The 20,912-nt window shown below is 42.9% G+C and overlaps 1 protein-coding gene across 3 annotated transcripts in view; it reads left to right on the top strand.

Annotated features, from left to right (window-relative positions):
* The window catches only part of TMEM233 (transmembrane protein 233), a 46,835-nt gene that overhangs the window by 13,189 nt on the left and 12,734 nt on the right, over positions 1-20,912 (top strand). The window lies entirely within an intron of this gene.

The following is a 20,912-nucleotide window of genomic DNA, read 5'->3' as shown; positions in this document are numbered from 1 at the left end:
CTGTCAACTACATTGTTCACGTGAGACAAATTTTTTTTATTCTGATGTGTTCTAGTCTTGAAAATCTCTAAGGATAGAGAAACCACAGCTTAGCACAGTTTCTGCCCAAAGGAAATGATTGGAAAATATCAGCAGTTTAGTTATTTTGGTTCTGAGTTTTACTGGGTTTTTACCTAAGCAAAAGCTCGCCTCCACTAATGTAAGCCTACTTAAAAAATTTTTTTTGAGATCTAGTTGGCGTGTAATTTTGTGGAACTTTGAAGTGTACATTACTCTGATATGATACATTTCTGTATTGCAATATGATGCCATTGTAGCATTAGTCAACACCTCTGTTAGGTCACATAATTTTCTTTTCTCATGATGGGAATAATGAAGATCTGGTCTCTTAAATCTTAGATATTTAGAGTCTGACGTTTCCACTACAATGTTGTCTATAATCTCTATGCTGTGATTAGGTCCCCAGGACTTAGTTGTCTACCAGTTGCAAGTTTGTACACTTAACGTCTCTCCTGTTCCTCAACTCCAGCCCCTAGTAACCATCACTCTACCCTCTGTTTTTGTGACTTTGCCTTTTTAGATTCCACATGTAAGTGATATCACGAAGTATTTGTCTTTCTTTGCTTGACTTATCTCACTTAGCATAATGCCCTCAAGGTCCATCTGTAGTGTTGCAAATGGCAGGATCCCCTTCTTTCTCCAGCGAATACTGTTCCATTGTGTGTGTATATGTATCACAGCTTCCTTACCCATTCATCAATTGATGGTCTCTTAGGTTGCTTCCATTATCTTGGCTTTTGTGACTAAAGTGAAAGTGAAGTCGCTCAGTGGTGTCCGACTCTTTGGACTGTAGCCTACCAGGCTCTTCGGTCCATGGGATTTTCCAGGCAATGGTACTGGAGTGGATTGCCATTTCCTTCTCCAGGGGATCTTCCTAACCCAGGGATTGAACCCGGGTCTCCCGCATTGTAGACAGACGCTTTACCGTCTGAGCCACCAGGGAAGTCCTTTGGAGAAGCTTTTGTGACTAACGCTGCTATAAAGGTGAGAGTGCGGATGTCTCTTCAGGATCCTGTTTTCATTCCCTTTGGATATATACCCACAAGCGGAATTGTTGCACCAGGTAGTAGTTCTTTTCCCTAGTATGCTGTGCTGTGTTGTGCTTAGTTGCTCAGTCGTGTCCGACTCTGCTGCCCCACCGACTGTAGCCCACCAGGCCCCGCTGTCCATGGGGATTCTCCAGGCAAAAACACTGGAGTGGGTTGCCATGCCCTCCTCCAAGGGATCTTCCCAATCCAGGGGTCGAACCAGGGTCTCCTGCATTGTAGGCAGATTCTTTACCAGCTGAGCTACCAGGGTGATACAGAATGTTTTACCTTTTTTTAAAATTTATTTGATAAATACTTTTATTTATTCATTTTTAGCTGTGCTGGATTTCCATTGCTGCACGGGCTTTTCTCGTTGCGGCAAGCGGAGGCTACTGTCTGGTTGCAGTGTGCAGGCTTTCATAGTGGCAGCATCTCTTGTGGAGCACAGGCTCTAGGGCGCACAGGCTTCAGCAGCTGTGGCGCGCGGGTTCAGTAGTGGCAGTTTCCCGGCTCTCGAGCATAGGCTCAATAGCTGTGGCACACGGGCTTAGTTGCTCCAAGGCATATGGGACCTTCCCGGACCAGGGATAGAGCCCGTGTCTCCTGCATGAGCAGGGGGACTCTTCCCCACTGAGCCACCAGGAAAGCCCTCATGTAGTAGTTCTGTTTTTAATTTTTTTCGAGAACCTCCATACTGGTTTCCATCGCTAAGTCCACCTGTTTGTTCTCTTACCCCTGTAGTGAGGGCACCTGATGCTCCTGAGATGAGTCTTTCATGCTTTTGAAGAACATGTGATCTGTAATATTTTTCCATACTGTCTCTTCAGTAAGGATCTATGAAGAGAAGGAAATAGCAGACACCAGAGAGGATGGCTCTGTTAGGTCGTTAGAATAGGAAACAGGAGTCCAGAATGGCGGTGGCTAAAAGACAACGAAGGGAAAAGCCTGCGAAAATAGATCAAAGGAAGGTCCAAGGACTGGAGTGAGGACCTCAGTAGGAACAAACAGCACTCCTGGCCAGCCCAGTTTACATAGGGCAGGCCTGGGGGAGGAAAAAACATATAAAAAGAGGAGCCAAAGAGCCAGGGGTCTCTCTCTATCCCACCCGTGCACACACTCCCTCGCGTTCTCTCCATGTCTTTTGGGTGGGCATGCCCTCAAGCCTTGAGGATGTATTTTCCTTTTTTTCTAAATAAAACTGATCTGTCTGAGAACTATTAACATGGTCTGTCTGAGAGTTGTGACGTGCCGAGGGCTTTAACGTCCATCGCTTCAGATTTTTGTTGTGATGAGACAGAACCGAGGAGATTATACTCCCCTGACAGCTCCATCCCTCAGATATCCCACAAGCCCCCAAAAATCTCTTCCACATTTGTGTGTGATTGTGGCAAAGTCTAAGATCCATTATCAATGAGAATGGAAACAGGAGGTAGGAATGTGGCAAATAGATTATCTGCACGGCCAAAGACAGAGGCAGCCCGGGCCACCAGCCTTCTCCTCTGATTCTGGCTGTTCCTCACCTCTGCCTTCCACAGCAGGAAGCCAGATGCATGGCAGTCAGCTCTGAAGTTCAAAGAGAAAAGCTGGGAGAAGATGAGGGAGGAGAGCTTCAAGTCAACACAAAGAAACATCACTTGAGTGTGTTTGGCACCCTCAGAGAAGGAGCCATAGGACCTGGGAAATTTTCAGCCACCGCTTCTCAAGGGTAGAACGCAGGGGGCAGGGCTCCTCACAGTTCATTCATTCAACAATGTTTGTACACTTACTATGTGCCAGACACAGTGATGACCAGATAGATACATGCTAGCTTTATACAACTGACGTTCTGGACATCTCTGAGCTAATAGGTTCTCAGTGAACACTGTTCTTGTCCTTGAGAATTCTGAACCAGTTAAGAAATAAGACACAGAAAACAGACAAGTTGTTTGGAGCATGTCACTTCAAATCCACAGTCAAAGGGGTCTCCTCTGCCCCTAAATTGGACAGGTTATCCAGTCTCCATGAGAACCACAGGACAACCACAGCCGTCCCTTGCTTGTCAAATGAGGCGATCGAGGTCTCAGCTCTCTGGCAACTTAACGTATGATTCGGGGAAGACAGCCCATACCAAGTTAGCACATAAACAAAGTCATTTCGGAGTGATAGATACTGTGAAGAGAATAAATAGGGAAGTATGAGAGAGGAGGATTAGTGGGGGCAGGTGGTGAAGAGAATCTTCTTTAGGAAGGGTGATTGGCAAAGGCTAAAAGGATGAAAACTAGCCAGTCATAGAAAGACCTGGACAGAGCCAGAGAGTGCAAAGGCCCTGGGGTGGAATAAGCTTTGTGTGTTCCAGGGATGTATGCTATAACATATATGTTATCCACTTAAAATGGATTTAACTCCCCCAGGAAGGAACCCCAGAATAGGCCACAAAATAGAAAGGTCAGGCTCTGTTAGCCAGTGGAATGTCACATGCGAGCTCTTAACAGACCATTACTTTGCTTTGCTCTCACGCCACCCCGCTCCCAGACTTAGCATCAATTCTTGGTTTACTCTTCCTTCAGCCCTCATTGCAAACTAGAGCAATTACTCAAAGCTAATTTTGTCCCTGAACTAAGATCTATTTTTGTCTGGATCCCAGTTTTCCTGGGCATAAATGACCTGTGCATTTAAATGGGGCTTACATTAATGTACAGTAGCCCAGGTTTCTCTGGCTTTTTATCCCTCCCTGCTAAATCAACTCCTCAGAATTCCTCTCTGTATTTTTAGATATTTCTCACATGAAAGTCTAATCTTCTGTTAACATGTGCAAGCCTGGCTTCTGCTTCCAGTGGACTCTAGGATAACTACCAGGCACCCCCATGCTGATTCTAAACCCCACCACCATCTCTTGCCAGATCCCACCAGTTTCTCTAAGCCCCGTCATCAATCCCCTAGAGCCCTCAATGCACAAAAGCTCTGTTACTAGGTCTTGTTTCTTTAAAAACAATGCAGTGTTCAACTTAGTGATTTTTAGTATATTCACAAGGTTATACAATCATCACCACTGTTTAATTCCAATAAATTCTCACCACCCCTAGAAGAAATCACAAACCTATTAGCAGTCACTCACCAAACCCTTTTCCTCTCAGATCCTGGCAACCACTAATCTATTTTCTGAGTCTATGAGTTATTGTTGGCAACAGCTAATCCATTTTCAGAGTCTGTCAGTTTCTCTTGAGAAATCTGTGTGCAGGTCAGGGAGCAACAGTTACAACCAGACACAGAACAACAGACTGGTTCCAAATAGGAAAAGGAGTACGTCAAGGCTGTATAGTCACCCTGCTTATTTAATTTATATGCAGAGTACATCATGAGAAACGCCGGGCTGGATGAAGCACAAGGTGGAATCAAGCTTGCCAGGAGAAATATCAATAACCTCAGATATGCAGGTGACACCACCCTTATGGCAGAAAGTGAAGAACTAAACAGCCTCTTGATGAAAGTGAAAGAGGAGAGTGAAGAAGTTGGCTTAAAGCTCAACATTCAGAAAACTAAGATCATGGCATCCAGCCCTATCACTTCATGACAGATAGATGGAGAAACAGTATCAGACTTTATTTTGGGGGGCTCAAAAATCACTGCAGATGGTGACTGCAGCCATGAAATTAAAAGACGCTTACTCCTTGGAAGAAAAGTTATGACCAACCTAGACAGCATATTAAAAAGCAGAGACATTACTTTGCCAACAAAGGTCCGTCTAGACAAGGCTATGGTTTTTCCAGTAGTCATGTATGGATGTGAGAGTTGGACTATAAAGAAAGCTGAGTGCTGAAGAATTGATGCTTTTGAACTGTGGTGTTCGAGAAGACTCTTGAGAGTCTCTTGGACAGCAAGGAGATTCAACCAGTCCATCCTAAAGGAGATCAGTCCTGAGTGTTCATTGGAAGGTCTGATGTTGAGGCTGAAACTCCAGTACTTTGGCCACCTGATGCAAAGAGCTGACTCATTTGAAAAGACCCTGATGCTGGGAAAGATTAAGGGCAGGAGGAGAAGGGGACGACAGAGGATGAGATGGTTTGATAGTGTCACCGACTCGATGGACGTGAGTTTGGGTAAACTCCAGGAGTTGGTGATGGACAGGAAGGCCTGGCGTGCTGCAGTCCATGGGGTAGCAAAGAGTCAGACACAGCTGAGCAACTGAACTGATGAGTTACTGTGGTTATTTCACATAAATGGAATCATACAATTGGTGATCTTTCATGTTTGGCTTTGTCAGGGAGGGGAAATTCTCCCCCTCTATCCCTCTTGAGTTCCTGTGGCTCGCCTAATAATAAAATTGACACAGATTAAAAAGAGACAGACAACTTTTAATTTGTGTGCACAGAGGTCTTTAGAAGGGGAACCAAAGAAGTGGCCAAAGCAGGCAGCTTTTATATCAGACAAACAGTAAATTTGTGAGAATACAACAGGACAAAGAAACCGTAGTTTTGGGTGCTTAGTTAGTGAAGAATCTGAACAGGATTTTGGCCTGGGTGGTAAATTTTAAAAGTAACAAAGTTTGTTTATACAAGCTTCTCAGCCTGAATTCCCTGTATCTGTCAGTAAAGGGTCTTTCTACCTCCAAATGGAGAGCCTGTACCTTTCAGGTGAGAGATTTATTTCCTGCTTCCAGGGAGACAGAAAGGAGGGTTAAAGGGTCCCTCTTGCATTGAGCATTTCTTTAGTAACTTTAATTCAGAAATAAGCATTATGCCATTAAAGCATGTTTTAGGGTGACCTTCCCTGGACCCCAGCAGCTTCTTTCACTTAGTGCCATGTTTTCAAGGTTCATCCACATTGTAGCTTATGTCAGCACTTCCTTCTTTTTAATACTGAATAATATTCTGTTGTATGAATATACCACATTTTGGCTTTTAATTCACTTTGTTGTTGAACATTTGGGTTGATTCCATTTTGGAGGCTATTGTGAATAATGCTGCTATGAATATTCATGTACAGCTTTTATGTGAACGTAGGCTTTCCATTTTCTTGGGCATATACCTGAGAGTGGAATTGCTGGGTTGTATGATAATTCTGTTTGACTTTTTAAGAATCTGCCAGCCTGTTTCTAAAGCCACGGCATCACTTGCTGTTCCCACCAGCAGTGTCTGAAGGTTCCAGTGTCTCTGCATCCTCAGTAATACTTGCCACTGCCTGTCTTCACCGTTCTGGCCATCCTAGTAGGTATCTTGTTGTGATTTCAGATTTGCAGATTCATTTCCCTAAAGACTAATGAGACTGAGCATCTTTTCTTATGCTTATTGGCTGTTAGTATATCTTATTTGGAGAACTGTTTATTCACATTCTTTGCCCATATTTAATTGTCTTTTGATTGCTGAGTTGTCAGAGTTCTTGGTGTATTTTGCATATGAGTCCCTTATCAGATCTCTAACTTGCAAATATTTTCTCTTTGGTGGGTAGTCTGGGCCTTGCTTCTTTCACTTGCTTTGTGAACCTTGTTGCAAGGAACTAACTGTGTGTTCCAAAGTTTTTAGGAAAACCCTTCGGGTTTTTTTTGCTTGTAGCCTCTCTTTCCTTTAGTTTGCCATTTGAACCCTAGGCTGGCAGTGGGTTTCAAAGGCAGGCGCTGAGTAGGTCCAGACTCTGCACTCAACTCCTAGATTCTAATGTTGGCTCCATTCCTTCACCTAACTTCTCTGGGCCTAGGTTTCCCCACCTCTCCAACAGGAATGTTAATGCAGACCTCTCTACATTGTTCTCAGAATTGCATGAGATAATGCTGTGCCCTTTAATACTCATCTTAATAAAGCCCCACCAGCAGCCTGGGTTGTAGGTACTAACATCCCCATTTTACAAAGGAGGAAAACAGATTCAGATTCATCCCTCCAAAGCTTTTTTCTCCCTTTGGGTTCATGGCAACCCACTCCAGTATTCTTGCCTAGAGAATTTCATGGACAGAAGAGCCTGGTGGGCTATGGTCCATGGGATCACAAAGAGTCGAACAAGACTGAGCGACTAACACATACTTAGTTCAGTTCAGTCGCTCAGTCGTGTCCAGCTCCCTGCAACCCCATGAACTGCAGCACGCCAGGCCTCCCTGTCCATCACCAACGCCCGGAGTCCACCCAAACTCATGTCCATTGAGTCGGTGATGCCATCCAACCATCTCATCCTCTGTCGTCCCCTTCTCCTCCTGCCCTCATCTTTCCCAGCATCAGGGTCTTTTCCAATGAGTCAGCTCTTTGCATGAGGTGGCCAGAGTATTGGAGTTTCAGCTTCAGCATCAGTCCTTCCAATGAACACTCAGGACTGATCTCCTTTAGGATGGACTGGTTGGACCTCCTTGCAGTCCAAGGGACTCTCAAGAGTCTTCTCCAACACCACGGTTCAAAAGCATCAATTCTTCAGCACTCAGCTTTCTTTATAGTCCAACTCTCACATCCATACATGACTACTGGAAAAACCATAGCCTTGTCTAGACGGACCTTTGTTGGCAAAGTAATGTCTCTGCTTTTCAATATGCTGTCCAGGTTGGTCATAACTTTCCTTCTAAGGAGTCTTTTACTCATTTACTTACTGCCATATTGAATATCCATCTATCTGTTGTATAACATCTGTAATAAAATCGGGCTGAGCACAGTTCACATACACACAAATACTGGGAGGGTGGGTTCCATTTAAGTGAAGAATTGTCAGTGACTCTGACTTATGAAGTAAAGGCTAGAGGACTAACATTCCTTCACAGGTGTTGACCTCAAGCTGAAAATTCCTTCTTCTGGTCATTCAGACAGCAAACCTGTGTCTGCCATTCTAGGGCAGAAGCCCACCCTTCAGAACTCTGACATGGAAAGTTAGATGACTCAGTTTACCCTTTGTTCTGCCAGCACCAAAATAACAGGTTGCCTTGGTTGGTCAGAAAATTATGCCAGTCGATTGTTTTGTTTTGGTGTCTGTTTTGCTTTGCTGGTGAAGTTGTTTGGTTTTCTGACCTCATCAAAGGGAATTAAAGGAGTACTAAGTGTCCTCTATTAAGCACTTGAAATGGAGTGGTGAGTAAAGAGGGACATGATGTCTGCCCTCATGGAGCTCACGGTTAAAAATACTCGACACGTCCATAAGCAACAGAGTGAGTAACCCTGAGCCACACCAAGAACTGTGTGCTAATAAGAAAAGAATTCACTGTGATGTTAGGAACTGCAATTCAGGAGACACAGATTCAGACGAAACCGGAAGAGTGTTCCAGGGAAGAGAAAGACTCAGGGGCTTGTAAAGGCAAAAGCAGCAAGGTTGTTAAGTGGTCTGGCAGGAGTTACAATTGATTCTGACACAGAGAAGGAAATATCTTTTCCAGAAAGGATGGACTGACATGAATTATTTTAGGGTAAGGGCCTGATGAGTATCTAGAGTTTCTGGAACAGCAGGGAGATGAAGAAAATGAGCCATTAAATACACTTGGGTAGGGTTCCCATTCCCTTGCCCAACTTTTCTCCTTCATGATTTTGCCCAGCAGTAAGAAAAAAAAAAGACCTCAGTAAAAATCAAAAGTGCTGCCGTTAAGTCCCCTTCTTCTTGGTACGGCATAGAAGGTACATTTCTGTTACCTGGGCCTTAGCTGTCACACTGATGCCTTAGTGGGAAGTTGCTCTTCTGGAAAGCTCCTGATGTCTGATAGTGGTCTGTGATCAGAGGGCATAAATCATGTGTGGGGGATGGACCAGAAGCCCCTGACTGGGCCCCGCCACCCATCATTGACGCCCCTTGCCTTCCAAGGGATAGACTTTGTGGCCTTCTCTGGCCTTCAGGGTCTGGCCCCGGACAAGGTTCTCCAAAACCCCTCCTCCCTGTTCACCTCCCCCCACGCTACCCCCTGCCACCTTTCCTGGCCCGCATCCTCGTCTAGGTCATTTCCTCTGCTTGGAACCCTCTCCTCTGTCCGTCTCATGTGGCCAGTGACTTCTCATTCTTCCTGTCTCAGCTTACATGTCAACTTCCTTAGGGCAGCCTTCTCAGGTCACCCCATCCTAAGTAAGTCCCCTGACCTAGGTTCTGACTCAGCCCTGGTCTGTTTCCTTCAGCGCTCCAGAAAAGGATGATCAAAATGGAGTTGGTATTGCTAAGAAAGCTCTCGAAAATGAAGCCAGGGGAGCCACTGAGGAAGTGTGACTTCTGCATGTCTCAGCCTGGATGGAATCTAAACTTTGACCACTTATTGTGAAGTTGCAATTATATGGTGCACAGAAGGTGATTAGGTCAGGGCCTGGCATAGTATAGGCATTCCATAAATATTAACTTTTATTTTAGCTATTTAGTTTAATAAAATTAACTATTTTATTTATATTAACTAATTTATTTTAGCATTATAGTTCATTCTTATAACTATAGTTACAGTTATAATAACTATATTATTTTATAAATATATAAATGATAAAATATAAATATATAAATAACTATATATTATTATTATAACATAGTCTGTGGCTTCACCTCCAACCTTATCTCATATTCCCCTTCCTCTCTCCCCTCCCCCACTTTTCATGCCTACATTTCAGTCACATTGAATTTTCTTTAGTACCTTGAGCAGAAAAATTATTTCCCTCTCACATTTGCTGTTTTCTCTGCTGGCATCTTCTTCCCGCTTTTTGCAGATCTGGCTCCTTCTCAGGTCTTCAGGTCTTGACACCTGCCACAACTTGAGGGAGAGCCTCCACCCACCATCCCATTTTTCTTGCCTTAGTAATATTCTGTATTCTTGTTTACTTGCATGTTTTGTTGTTGTTCAGTCACTTAGTCGTGCCTGACTCTCTGTGACCCCTGGATTGCCACACACCAGGCTTCCCTGTCCTTCATTATCTCCCAGAGTCTGCTCAAACTCATGTCCATTGAGTCGATGATGCCATCCACCCATCTCATCCTCTTTCACCTGCTTCTCCTCCTGCCCTCAATCTTTCCCAGCATCAGGGTCTTTTCCAGTGTGTCAGCTCTTCACATCAGGTAGCCAGTGTATTGGAGCTTCACATCAGTCCTTCCAATGAATATTCAGGATTGATTTCCTTTAGGATTGACTGGTTTGATCTCCTTGCTGTCCAAGGGACTCTCAAGAGTCTTTGCCAGCACCACAGTTCTAAAGCATCAGCTCTTTGGTGCTCAGCCTTCTTTATGGTCCAACTCTCACATCCATACATGACCACTGGAAAAACTGTAACTTAGACTATATAGACCTTTGTTGGCAGGATGAGTTCTCTACTTTTTAATACATTTTATAAGTTTATCAGAGCTTTTCTTTCAAGGAACAAGCATCTTTTAATTTCATGGCTGCAGTCATCATCCACAGTGATTTTGGAGCCCAAGAAAATTACATGTTTAAGTGTTTTATTTTCAGTCTTTACCAAAATGTAAGCTCCATGTGGGCAGCAAACAGTGCCTGGCACATAGTTGATGCTTAATAAATAGTTTTGAGTGAGTGAATGGCTGGATGAATGAATGAATGGCCAATCCATCCAGGACAGTGGTTCTCAACTCTTCTCAGAATGACCCGAGAAGCTTTTTGAAAAATACCGATGCTGGAGTCTCATCCCCAGAGATCCTAATTCATTTGATCTGGGGTGGGGCTTGGGCACAGGAATTTTCATGGGCATTTTGGGGACATAGGTGATTCTAAGGTACGGCCACCAGTATAAAGAATGTTAAACATGTCCATTTAGAGAGTTTCATCTCAGATCTTCGCCTGACAGCCACCCCATAGGTGATGCGGTCTCATCCAGTATCATGTGGGATGCAGCAAGAGCTCTGCTCTAAAGACCAGAGGGAATGGACAAAGTACTTTCCATATTTTCCTGGCTCAGGACAAGAGATCAACTTTATCATTGATATAAAGTGTCACAAAGTCCCAGAACATTGCACCCATTGATGTTCAATGCCAGTTATTAAAATTTGCGGAATTTTTCTGGATGTCTCCTTCTTGGAAATGTGGCTTCCAGCAAGTACCTGTACCTTCTGACAGATGGCCAGGAGGCTTGGCTGCATGCCCTCACGGCATAGTCATGCTGGTCCCTGCTGCAGCCTTCTTGCGGTTGGGCATAGAGACAATCGTCCTCATTTCTGGCTCCCAAACAACTTTCCTGCCAGAGTATTTGCATATCATGTGTCCATCCAGGGAAGGGACGTATAAACAAGCTTCAAATTACCAGATGCAGTGAGCGTGACGTCACTAGTATTTACTACAAGGGAAAGGAACTTCGCCACTTTTCTGTTCCCAAGCGTGACCTTTGCTGGTTCAAGGCAGCTGACCAAGACCTGAAAGCTCTTTTTAGGTTTTGTAATGACTGTTACATTTTGCCAGCATAAGCCCAGCCTCACAGAAAAGGGAAGAACCACCACTGGGGACTCTTGAGGCCTTATAAAATATTTGAGGACAACCATTTTTTCTACATGCTGACAAATATTCATTTGACTTACAATGAAAGATAAGGGCTGGAAAGAATCTAAAGGTCTTTCTTTTTAACCTACTTTGCATGATGAACGGAGACAGCATATTGCTATTTAGCACCTTAAAGTAAAGGTACTTGGTTTATGAAATTATGAAGAAGTGTCACAACTTGGAAGTGAACTCTGGGCAATATCCAAATGCCACAAATCTAAATTAAAGGACAAAAGACTTGGACATGAGAAAGGGTGTGACTTACAAAGGGTAACATGAGAGAATATCTTTTTTAAATTGAAATATAGTTAATTTAAAATGTTATGTTAATTTCTGCTATTCAGCACAGTGACTCAGTTATATATATTTATATATATGTACATTCTTTTAAAATATTCTTTTCCATATGGCTTATCATAGGATATTGAATATAGTTCTCTTTGCAGTAGGACCTTGCTGTTTATCCATTTTGTATATAAAAGTTTACATGTGCTAACCCTAAACTCCCACCCCATCCCTCCCCTAATCACCACCTCCTTGGCAACCTGTTCTCTTTGTCCGTGAGTCTTTGTTTCATGAGTCAGTTCAGTTCAGTCACTCAGTCGTGTCCGACTCTTTGCGACCCCATAAATCACAGCACACCAGGCCTCCCTGTCCATCACCAACTCCCGGAGTTCACTCAAACTGATCTCTAGTCTTTCCCATTCTGTTGTCTTCCTCTGTTTCTTTGCATTGATTGCTGAGGAAGGCTTTCTTATCTCTTCTTGGTGTTCTTTGGAACTCTGCATTCAGATGCTTATATCTTTCCTTTTCTCCTTTGCTTTTCGCTTCTCTTCTTTTCAGAGCTATTTGCAAGGCCTCCCCAGACAGCCATTTTGCTTTTTTGCATTTCTTTTCCATGGTGATGGTCTTGATCCCTGTCTCCTGTACAGTGTCATGAACCTCAGTCCATAGTCCATCAGGCACGCTATCTATCAGATCTAGTCCCTTAAATCTATTTCTCGCTTCCACTGTATAATCATAAGGGATTTGATTTAGGTCATACCTGAATGGTCTAGCGGTTTTCCCCACTTTCTTCCATTTAAGTCTGAATTTGGCAATGAGGAGCTCATGGTCTGAGCCACAGTCAGCTCCTGGAGAGGTTCATTTGTGTCATATTTCAGATTCCACGTATAAGTGGTTTACTTGTTGTGACTTACTGCACTTAGTATGATAGTCCTAGTTGTACTCATGTTATTGCAGATGGCATTAGTTTGTTCTCTTTATGGCTGAGTAGTATTCCATTGCATATAAATGTGCTGCATCTTTACCCGTTCATCTGTTGAGGGACATTCAGGTTGTTTCCATGTCTTGGCGATTATGACTAGTGCTGCTATGAACATAGGGGTGCATGTATCTTTTTGCAATTGCAGTTTTGTCCGGATATACGCCCAGGAGTGGGATTGCTGGATGGTATGGCAATTCCATTTTTTGTTTTCTGAGGAACCTGCATATTGTTTTCCATAGTGGCTCCACCAACTTACCTTTCCACCAGCCTCTAAGAAGGTTCCCTTTTCTCTATACACTCCATGAAAGAATTTCTTTGTGGCAATAGTCACTCCAATCTGCAGGCGACAAAATTTCATAGAGCTGTACACATACCCAAAAAACAAAACAACAACAAAAAAAAGAGTGCATGTGAAAACTGGTAAAATCTGAATAAGGTCTATAACTGAGTTAATAATATCAATCAACGTCAATTTCCTGGTTTTAACCAAGTACTGTGGTTACTTAAGATATCATCATTAGCCAAAGCTTGGTGAAAGGTAAAAGGGAACTCTTAGTACTATATTTGTAACTTTTTGTAAACCGTAAACTATATCAAAATAAAATTTATAATTTAGGGGGAAAAGACAATGAGCCAGGAGAACCTGGGAGAGAATTTTGCAACATACATAACAGATTAATGTATATTATTTTCTGTGCTATTCTTAGAGTTGCCACATGTGGCTATTGAGTATTGGAAATAGCACCACAGATTTTAATGATAAAAGTTTGGACATGTTGGGTTAAATAAAACATATGTTATTCAAGTTAATTTTACCTCTTTAATGTGGGTACTAGAAAAAAATTTTTATTTTACTGCACTGGGTCTTTGTTGCTGAATACAGGCTTTCTCCAGTTGTGGAGAGTGGGGGCAACTCTAGTTGCAGAGCATGGGCTATAAAACACTCGGGCTTCAGCATTTGCAGCACATGGACCCTGTAGTTGCAGCTCACAGACTCCAGTACATGGGCTTAGTTGCCTTGCAGCATGTGGAATCTTCCCATACCAGGGATCGAACCCATATCGCCTGCATTGACAGGTGGATTTTTTATCAGTGCACCACCAGAGATGGCCAGAAAATTTTGAATTAGGTATGTGGTCCCCATTATATTTCTGTTGCATGGTGCTGACCTATAATATGTAAAAAGTTTCTGCAAATGTATAATTATCAGACAAATTAATAGACAACTAGACAAAAAGATATAAGTGTAAAGCTCATTAAGAAGAAATACATTTGAGACTTCCTTGGTGGCTCAGTGGTAAAGAATCCACCTGCCAGTGCAGGAGACACGGGCTCGATCCCTGATCTGGGAAGATGTCACATGCCACAGAATGACTGAGCTTGGGTGCCACAACTATTGAGCACAACTGTTGTGCTCTAGATCCCAGGAGCTGCAACTCCTGAGCCCACACACTGTGACTACGGAAACCTGTGTGCCCTAGGGCCCATACTCCACCAAAAGAGAAGTCTTCACAGTGAGAAGCCATGCACCGCAACGAAGAGTGGCCTGCACGCAGCACAGCTGGAGGAAAGCCCGTGCAGCAGCAAGACCCAGCACGGTCAAAATATGTAAATAAAGGTATTAAAGAAGAAATACCCTTGACAGACATTTGTCCGTACATATGTTTGTTAATTCAGCATGTATTTATTGATCTCCAGGCACTGCATTAGTCACTTGGGAAAGTTTTACATAAACTGAGAAGGCCTCTCTCGGAACGTGATGTTTGAGTGGAAATCTGAGCATGACTCAGTTTCATCATTAACAAAGAAATGTGATTTTGAGATTCTTTTTCGCCTGTTAAAACAGCAAAAATAGATTAATAACATACAATGTTGGCAAGGTTGTGGAGGAAAGGACACATAAATACTGTTAGTGGGAATGTAAATTTTGTCCAGTTTTTCTGCAATGCAACTTTACTCTATCTCCAAATATAAATATACCTTTTGACTCTAATCCCATTCCTAGGAATCCATCCCAAGAAGACACTCAAATGTGTACAAAAATATATGAATGAGGGTGTCTGTTGCAGCATATTATGTAATTGCCACAAACTTTAAATAGCTGAAATGTTAGTGAGGTGTGACCATTTAAGTGACTAGTACAAAGACATTAAAAAGAGTGAGACAACTATACTTGGAACTTTTCTGAAAGTTTGAAGTTGTTGCAAACAGAAAGTTACCTCCCAAAAGTGAATCATGACAAATTAAGGTTTTTCCCCAAGAATCAAGGACAGTGCAACATTAGGGAGTTTATCAACGTGCTTTAAATCATGAGTGGAGAAAGAAAACAGCAGTGAGACAGACCCAGAAGCATGAGCTTGGAAAGCCACCCCCACCCTATAACAAGTGGCAAAAAGCAAGTTACAGAACACAAACAGTATGCTGCTACTCACATTTTGAACTAAGAGGAAAAGAAAAACCCTCAGAGAGAGAATCAAACTAGCTATGTATCTTCAGGCAAATTATTTTAACTTCTCTGTGACTCAGTTTTCCCATCAGTAAAATGGAAACAAAGCATCTGCCTCACAGGGCTGTTATGAGGACTGATGAAATAATCCTTGACAAGTGTCTGGCCCATAACAAATACTCAGTATATGCTATCTATTATCATTATGATTTTTGTCAAAGAAAAACTCAGAGGCCAAAACAATTAGAAAAGAAAAAATTTTACTTGAAATACAAGGAAGTCCAGCCTCAAAATGACCAGCCAGCCAAATACAAACCACAGTATTTAAAGGAAATGAATACAGAATTTCCAAGATTACCAGGTTTTCCGTTAATCTGTTCCTGATTAAAAAAAAAAAAAAAAAAGCAAAACAGTATCTTTCTCAAAAGATTACATATCCACTGAGGAAGGGACCTGTGTTTAGGTATCCATGTCACAAAACGCAAAGATGAAATTGTCTTTGCAAAGCCTAATGGGAAATACTCAAAGGTTTCAATGTTGGAAGGATGCAGGCTAAACAGACTAACCTGTTGTTCCTGGTTTATCTCGGTATACAAATTGCTATTTCTCATGAACTGTGGTACGTGATGTGCTTAGTCATAATGAAACGAGGAGAAAGTGTCAGTTTTCCTTTCATATTATTCATGGAGAAAAAAAATCTAGAAGCGAATGTACTACCCTGTTATCTTTGGGAAATAAAAGTGAGAAGAGCTTTCTGCCTACAGTGTACGTTTCTATAGCATTCAAATACATGTTCACGAATTGCGTTCAGAATCGGTGAAAGGACTAAGACAATCGAGTAAACTTAAGTATCAAAGTCATCCCTTGTTTCTTCATAGTTCTTCCACAGCAGATGGAATAGTTTGCTTTTTAAGCCCTTCAGAGAAAGATTTATAAACCATGCATTTTCTCTAAAACCCACTTCTACCGCTTCAATCTGTAGCATCTGCCAACAGACCTGTATTAATACGCAGTGCCAGTTGGGAGAGAAAAGAACTCCAGCCAATGAACTGAGGAGGGGGGATTAATCCCTTCCTGCTCTATTGTGGGATGATGACCCTGAAGCCAGAGCCCCTCACCAGTGAAGTCCTTTAAAGTGAAATATGAGAGTTCTAAATTACCCCACCTTCATCCCTTCCCCCATATCCTCACATTTACCCAGCATATTTACCCATGGGAAGCCCCTTCTCCAAGAACCAGAGGAAGAAAGGGATTCATAAGAGGACTCTTGAGAAGAAAAGAGTCTACAACTAATATTGAAAGAGGCTTTTCACCTGTTTTTCAAGCTAACCTTGGATCCATTCCTGGGATGACTCAACATCTCCTTTATGAGCTCCAGAGGGATGGTGAATAGCAAAGAAAAGGGTTACATACAAGATGCCAGACTGCTAACAGGTGATGAAGGTTGGACAGGGTTCACCCATGTCTTGCACCCCCATGGCCCTTAGCCAGGTCACCAGCGTGGCTCTGCTGATCTGCAGCAGACAAGTGGCCTGGGTAGCCCCCATCTCCCCTGCGCTCATGGGCAATGCACAGATGTAGATGAGCCCTTCAACATGGCACACACTGGCTGCTCTTCCCACTGTCGTTGTCACTGCTGCTGAGAACACGAAACTGCGTTTTCATCCAAACAGCCAGGGGTTGACAATGTTTGGGGAGAGATTGGCAAGGAGTGTCTCATTGTTTTCTTTGTTTTATTTTTCCTGGTTACAGCAGTGCAAGTATATCGCCATGACTAATCTCAGAACTGGGTTTTTGAAGGTAGCATGATAGAATAATGATCAATTTAGGAGAGTCTGAATCTATATAATCTTAAACTGATTATGAACTCACAGTTCAGGGTTTTAGGATTCTATGCTGTGACTTTACTTGTGAAGCCTCTAAAACAACGTTTCCCAAACTTGGAATTCTCTACTCCCCAGGAGTAGAGATTGATCGCCTATAATTCTCATAGGTAGCCCAGAAGATTCTGTTTCACCCCAAGGACCTCAGCTTTAGAAGAAGAATAAAACAGGCAGTGGCAATTCATAGTAAAAGCTAATTTATTGAGCATAAATTATGTTCTGGACCAATGCTAACCACTTTGCATGCATCAACTCATTGGCCCCTCCAATATGAAGAAGGTGTTATTACTGTTGTCCCCAATTTACAGATGAGGAATCTGAGGCTTCAGTTCAGTTCAGTCGCTCAGTCGTGTCCGACTCTTTGTGACCCCATGAATCGCAGCACGCCAGGCCTCCCTGTCCATCACCATCTCCCGGAGTTCACTCAGACTCATGTCCATCGAGTCCGTGATGCCATCCAGCTATCTCATCCTTGGTCGCCCTCTCTCCCACCCCCAATCCCTCCCAGCATCAGAGTCTTTTCCAATGAGTCAACTCTTCGCATGAGGTGGCCAAAGTACTGGAGCTTCAGCTTTAGCATCATTCCTTCCAAAGAAATCCCAGGGTTGATCTCCTTTAGGATGGACTGGTTGGATCTCCTTGCAGTCCAAGGGACTCTCAAGAGTCTTCTCCAACACCACAGTTCAAAAGCATCAATTCTTCGGCGCTCAGCCTTCTTCACAGTCCAACTCTCACATCCACACATGACCACAGGAAAAACCGTAGCCTTGACTAGACGGACCTTAGTCGGCAAAGTAATATCTCTGCTTTTGAATATGCTATCTAGGTTGGTCATAACTTTTCTTCCAAGGAGTAAGCGTCTTTTAATTTCCTGGCTGCAGTCACCATCTGCAGTGATTTTGGAGCCCCAAAAAATAAAGTCTGACACTGTTTCCACTGTTTCCCCATCTATTTCCCATGAAGTGATGGGACCGGATGCCATGATCTTCATTTTCTGAATGTTGAGCTTTAAGCCAACTTTTTTGCTCTCCTCTTTCACTTTCATCAAGAGGCTTTTTAGCTCCTCTTCACTTTCTGCCATAAGGGTGGTGTCATCTGCATATCTGAGGTTATTGATATTTCTCCTGGCAGTCTTGATTCCATTTTGTGTTTCTTCCAGCCCAGCGTTTCTCATGATGTATTCTGCATAGAAGTTAAATAAGCAGGGTGACAATATACAGCCTTGACGTACTCCGTTTCCTATTTGGAACCAGTCTGTTGTTCCATGTCCAGTTCTAAAGGCTTTGGCATAGTCAATAAAGCAGAAATCGATGTTTTTCTGGAACTCTCTTGCTTTTTCCATGATCCAGCGGATGTTGGCAATTTGATCTCTGGTTCCTCTGCCTTTTCTAAAACCAGCTTGAACATCAGGGAGTTCACGGTTCACGTATTGCTGAAGTCTGGCTTGGAGAATTTTGAGCATTACTTCACTAGCATATGAGATGAGTGCAATTGTGCAGTAGTTTGAGCATTCTTTGGCATTGCCTTTCTTTGGGATTGGAATGAAAACTGACCTTTTCCAGTCCTGTGGCCACTGCTGAGTTTTCCAAATTTGCTGGCATAGTGAGTGCAGCACTTTCACAGCATCATCTTTCAGGATTTGAAATAACTCAACTGGAATTCCATCACCTCCACTAGCTTTGTTCGTAGTGATGCTTTCTAAGGCCCACTTGACTTCACATTCCAAGATGTCTGGCTCTAGATTAGTGATCACATCATCATGATTATCTGGGTCATGAAGATCTTTTTCGTACAGTTCTTCTGTGTATTCTTGCCACCTCTTCTTAATATCTTCTGCTTCTCTTAGGTCCAGGCCAATTCTGTCCTTTTTCGAGCCCGTCTTTGCATGAAATGTTCCCTTGGTATCTCTAATTTTCTTGAAGAGATCTCTAGTCTTTCCCATTCTGTTGTTTTCCTCTATTTCTTTACATTGATTGCTGAAGAAGGCTTTCTTATCTCTTCTTGGTATTCTTTGGAACTCTGCATTCAGATGCTTATATCTTTCCTGTTCTCCTTTGCTTTTTGCCTCTCTTCTTTTCACAGCTATTTGTAAGGCCTCCCCAGACAGCCATTTTGCTTTTTTGCATTTCTTTTCCATGGGGATGGTCTTGATCCCTGTCTCCTGTACATTGTCACGAACCTCATTGCATAGTTCATCAGGCACTCTATCTATCAGATCTAGGCCCTTAAATCTGTTTCTCACTTCCACTGTATAATCATAAGGGATTTGATTTAGGTCATACCTAAAGTTTTCCCTACTTTCTTCAATTTGAGTCTGAATTTGGTAATAAGGAGTTCATGATCTGAGCCACAGTCAGAAAGCTTGATAGCTTGCTGTAATTCTCACAGCTGATAAGACATGAAATCTGAACTCAGATCTCTCTGCATTTTAGAGCCCACGCTCCATGACACATTTTCTTGGGTTAAATCTTAAGATGGTGAACGTCTTGACCTTGCACGATGTTAAAGATAGTTGTCTAGACCAAAGGTTTTTGACTTTGAGAAGGTTTTTTAAAAAATACTCTGGCAGCAACCCAAGTATCCATCAGTGAATGAGTGGGTAAACAAAATGTGGCCTATCCATAAAATGAAATATTATTCAGCCTCAGAAAGGAAAGAAGCTGTGACATGTGCTACCACATAGGTGAACCTCGAGGACATTATGCTCACCGAGATGAGCCAGTCATAGAAGACAACCATTGTGTGAGCCAACTCACATAAAATCCCCAGAGGAGTCAGATCCATAGGGGCAGGACATAGAATGGTGATTGGCCGGGGCTGGGGATGGGGAGGAGAGGTGGGAATAATGAGGGGTGAGTGTTTAATGAAAACAGAGTTTCAGTTTGAGATGATTAATGACGGTGATATTTGCACAGCGTGAGTGTACTTAGTGCCATTGAATTGTACACTCAACAGTGGTAAATTTTATGTCAGGCACATTTTACCACAATTTCTACTTTAAAAAACTGGTGTCGTCTGGCTCCTACACCAGTTAAATTGAAGTCTCTCCAGAATAGGGCCAAGCCTTTGGCGTTTATTTTTAATACTATCCAAGTGTTTCTGATGGGCACACAGGGTTAAGAACTCCAGAATTCAGGATGCAGGGTTCTGGAGTTCTCCCTGCCGGCAGCCCCTGGCATCGTTTCAAGCTCTTACTCTCCCATTCACACAAGAGGCCCAAATAGGAAGACTCGCTGGGGAGACAAGTCTCCCAGCCTGTTGCTGACTAAGATGGCCCAGATCCAAGAATTAACGGAAGGTTCCAGAAGCAGAAAGCTCTGTGGTTTACTAGGAGTTTCTCTGGCTTGTTATTGTCTGCATATGCCTCATTCCCCTTCATAGTCCACGACGAAGGGTGATTATTACTGGAGTGTTGTGCTTTCATAGTCAAGAATAGAGGTTCCCACGGAAACCTGCAATTCATGGCATGGATCAAATCATTCTGTCCCTAACTTACAAATGCAGATTTCCAGTCTTCTTTGGGCTGCAGCGCAGCTTTTGGGGAAGTCTCAGCAGTGGGAATTATGATAAAGAGCGCTTATAATAAGAGAGAAGGATAGCATCTGACCTTCAGCTCAGAAGCAAGGACTCTCTGAGCACCTCTCCTCTGCCTGGGGTTCCAGAATGCCATCAGTGAACTCATATTCTGTAGGAAAACTGATGTGTTCATCACCCATTCAGCCAATACAGATTTCTTGAGTTCCAATAATGGACCAGACATCTCTCCAGAAGGCACAGAAGATTCTGTGCCTCTGCACAAGGATACCATCTTGAGCCTAGTGATACCCTGCACCATGGAGATGTCTGG

The sequence above is a fragment of the Budorcas taxicolor genome, chromosome 17 (genome assembly GCF_023091745.1).
Source record: "Budorcas taxicolor isolate Tak-1 chromosome 17, Takin1.1, whole genome shotgun sequence".
In the NCBI taxonomy this organism is placed as follows: domain Eukaryota; kingdom Metazoa; phylum Chordata; class Mammalia; order Artiodactyla; family Bovidae; genus Budorcas; species Budorcas taxicolor.
This window is presented reverse-complemented; position numbering and strand designations above follow the sequence as displayed.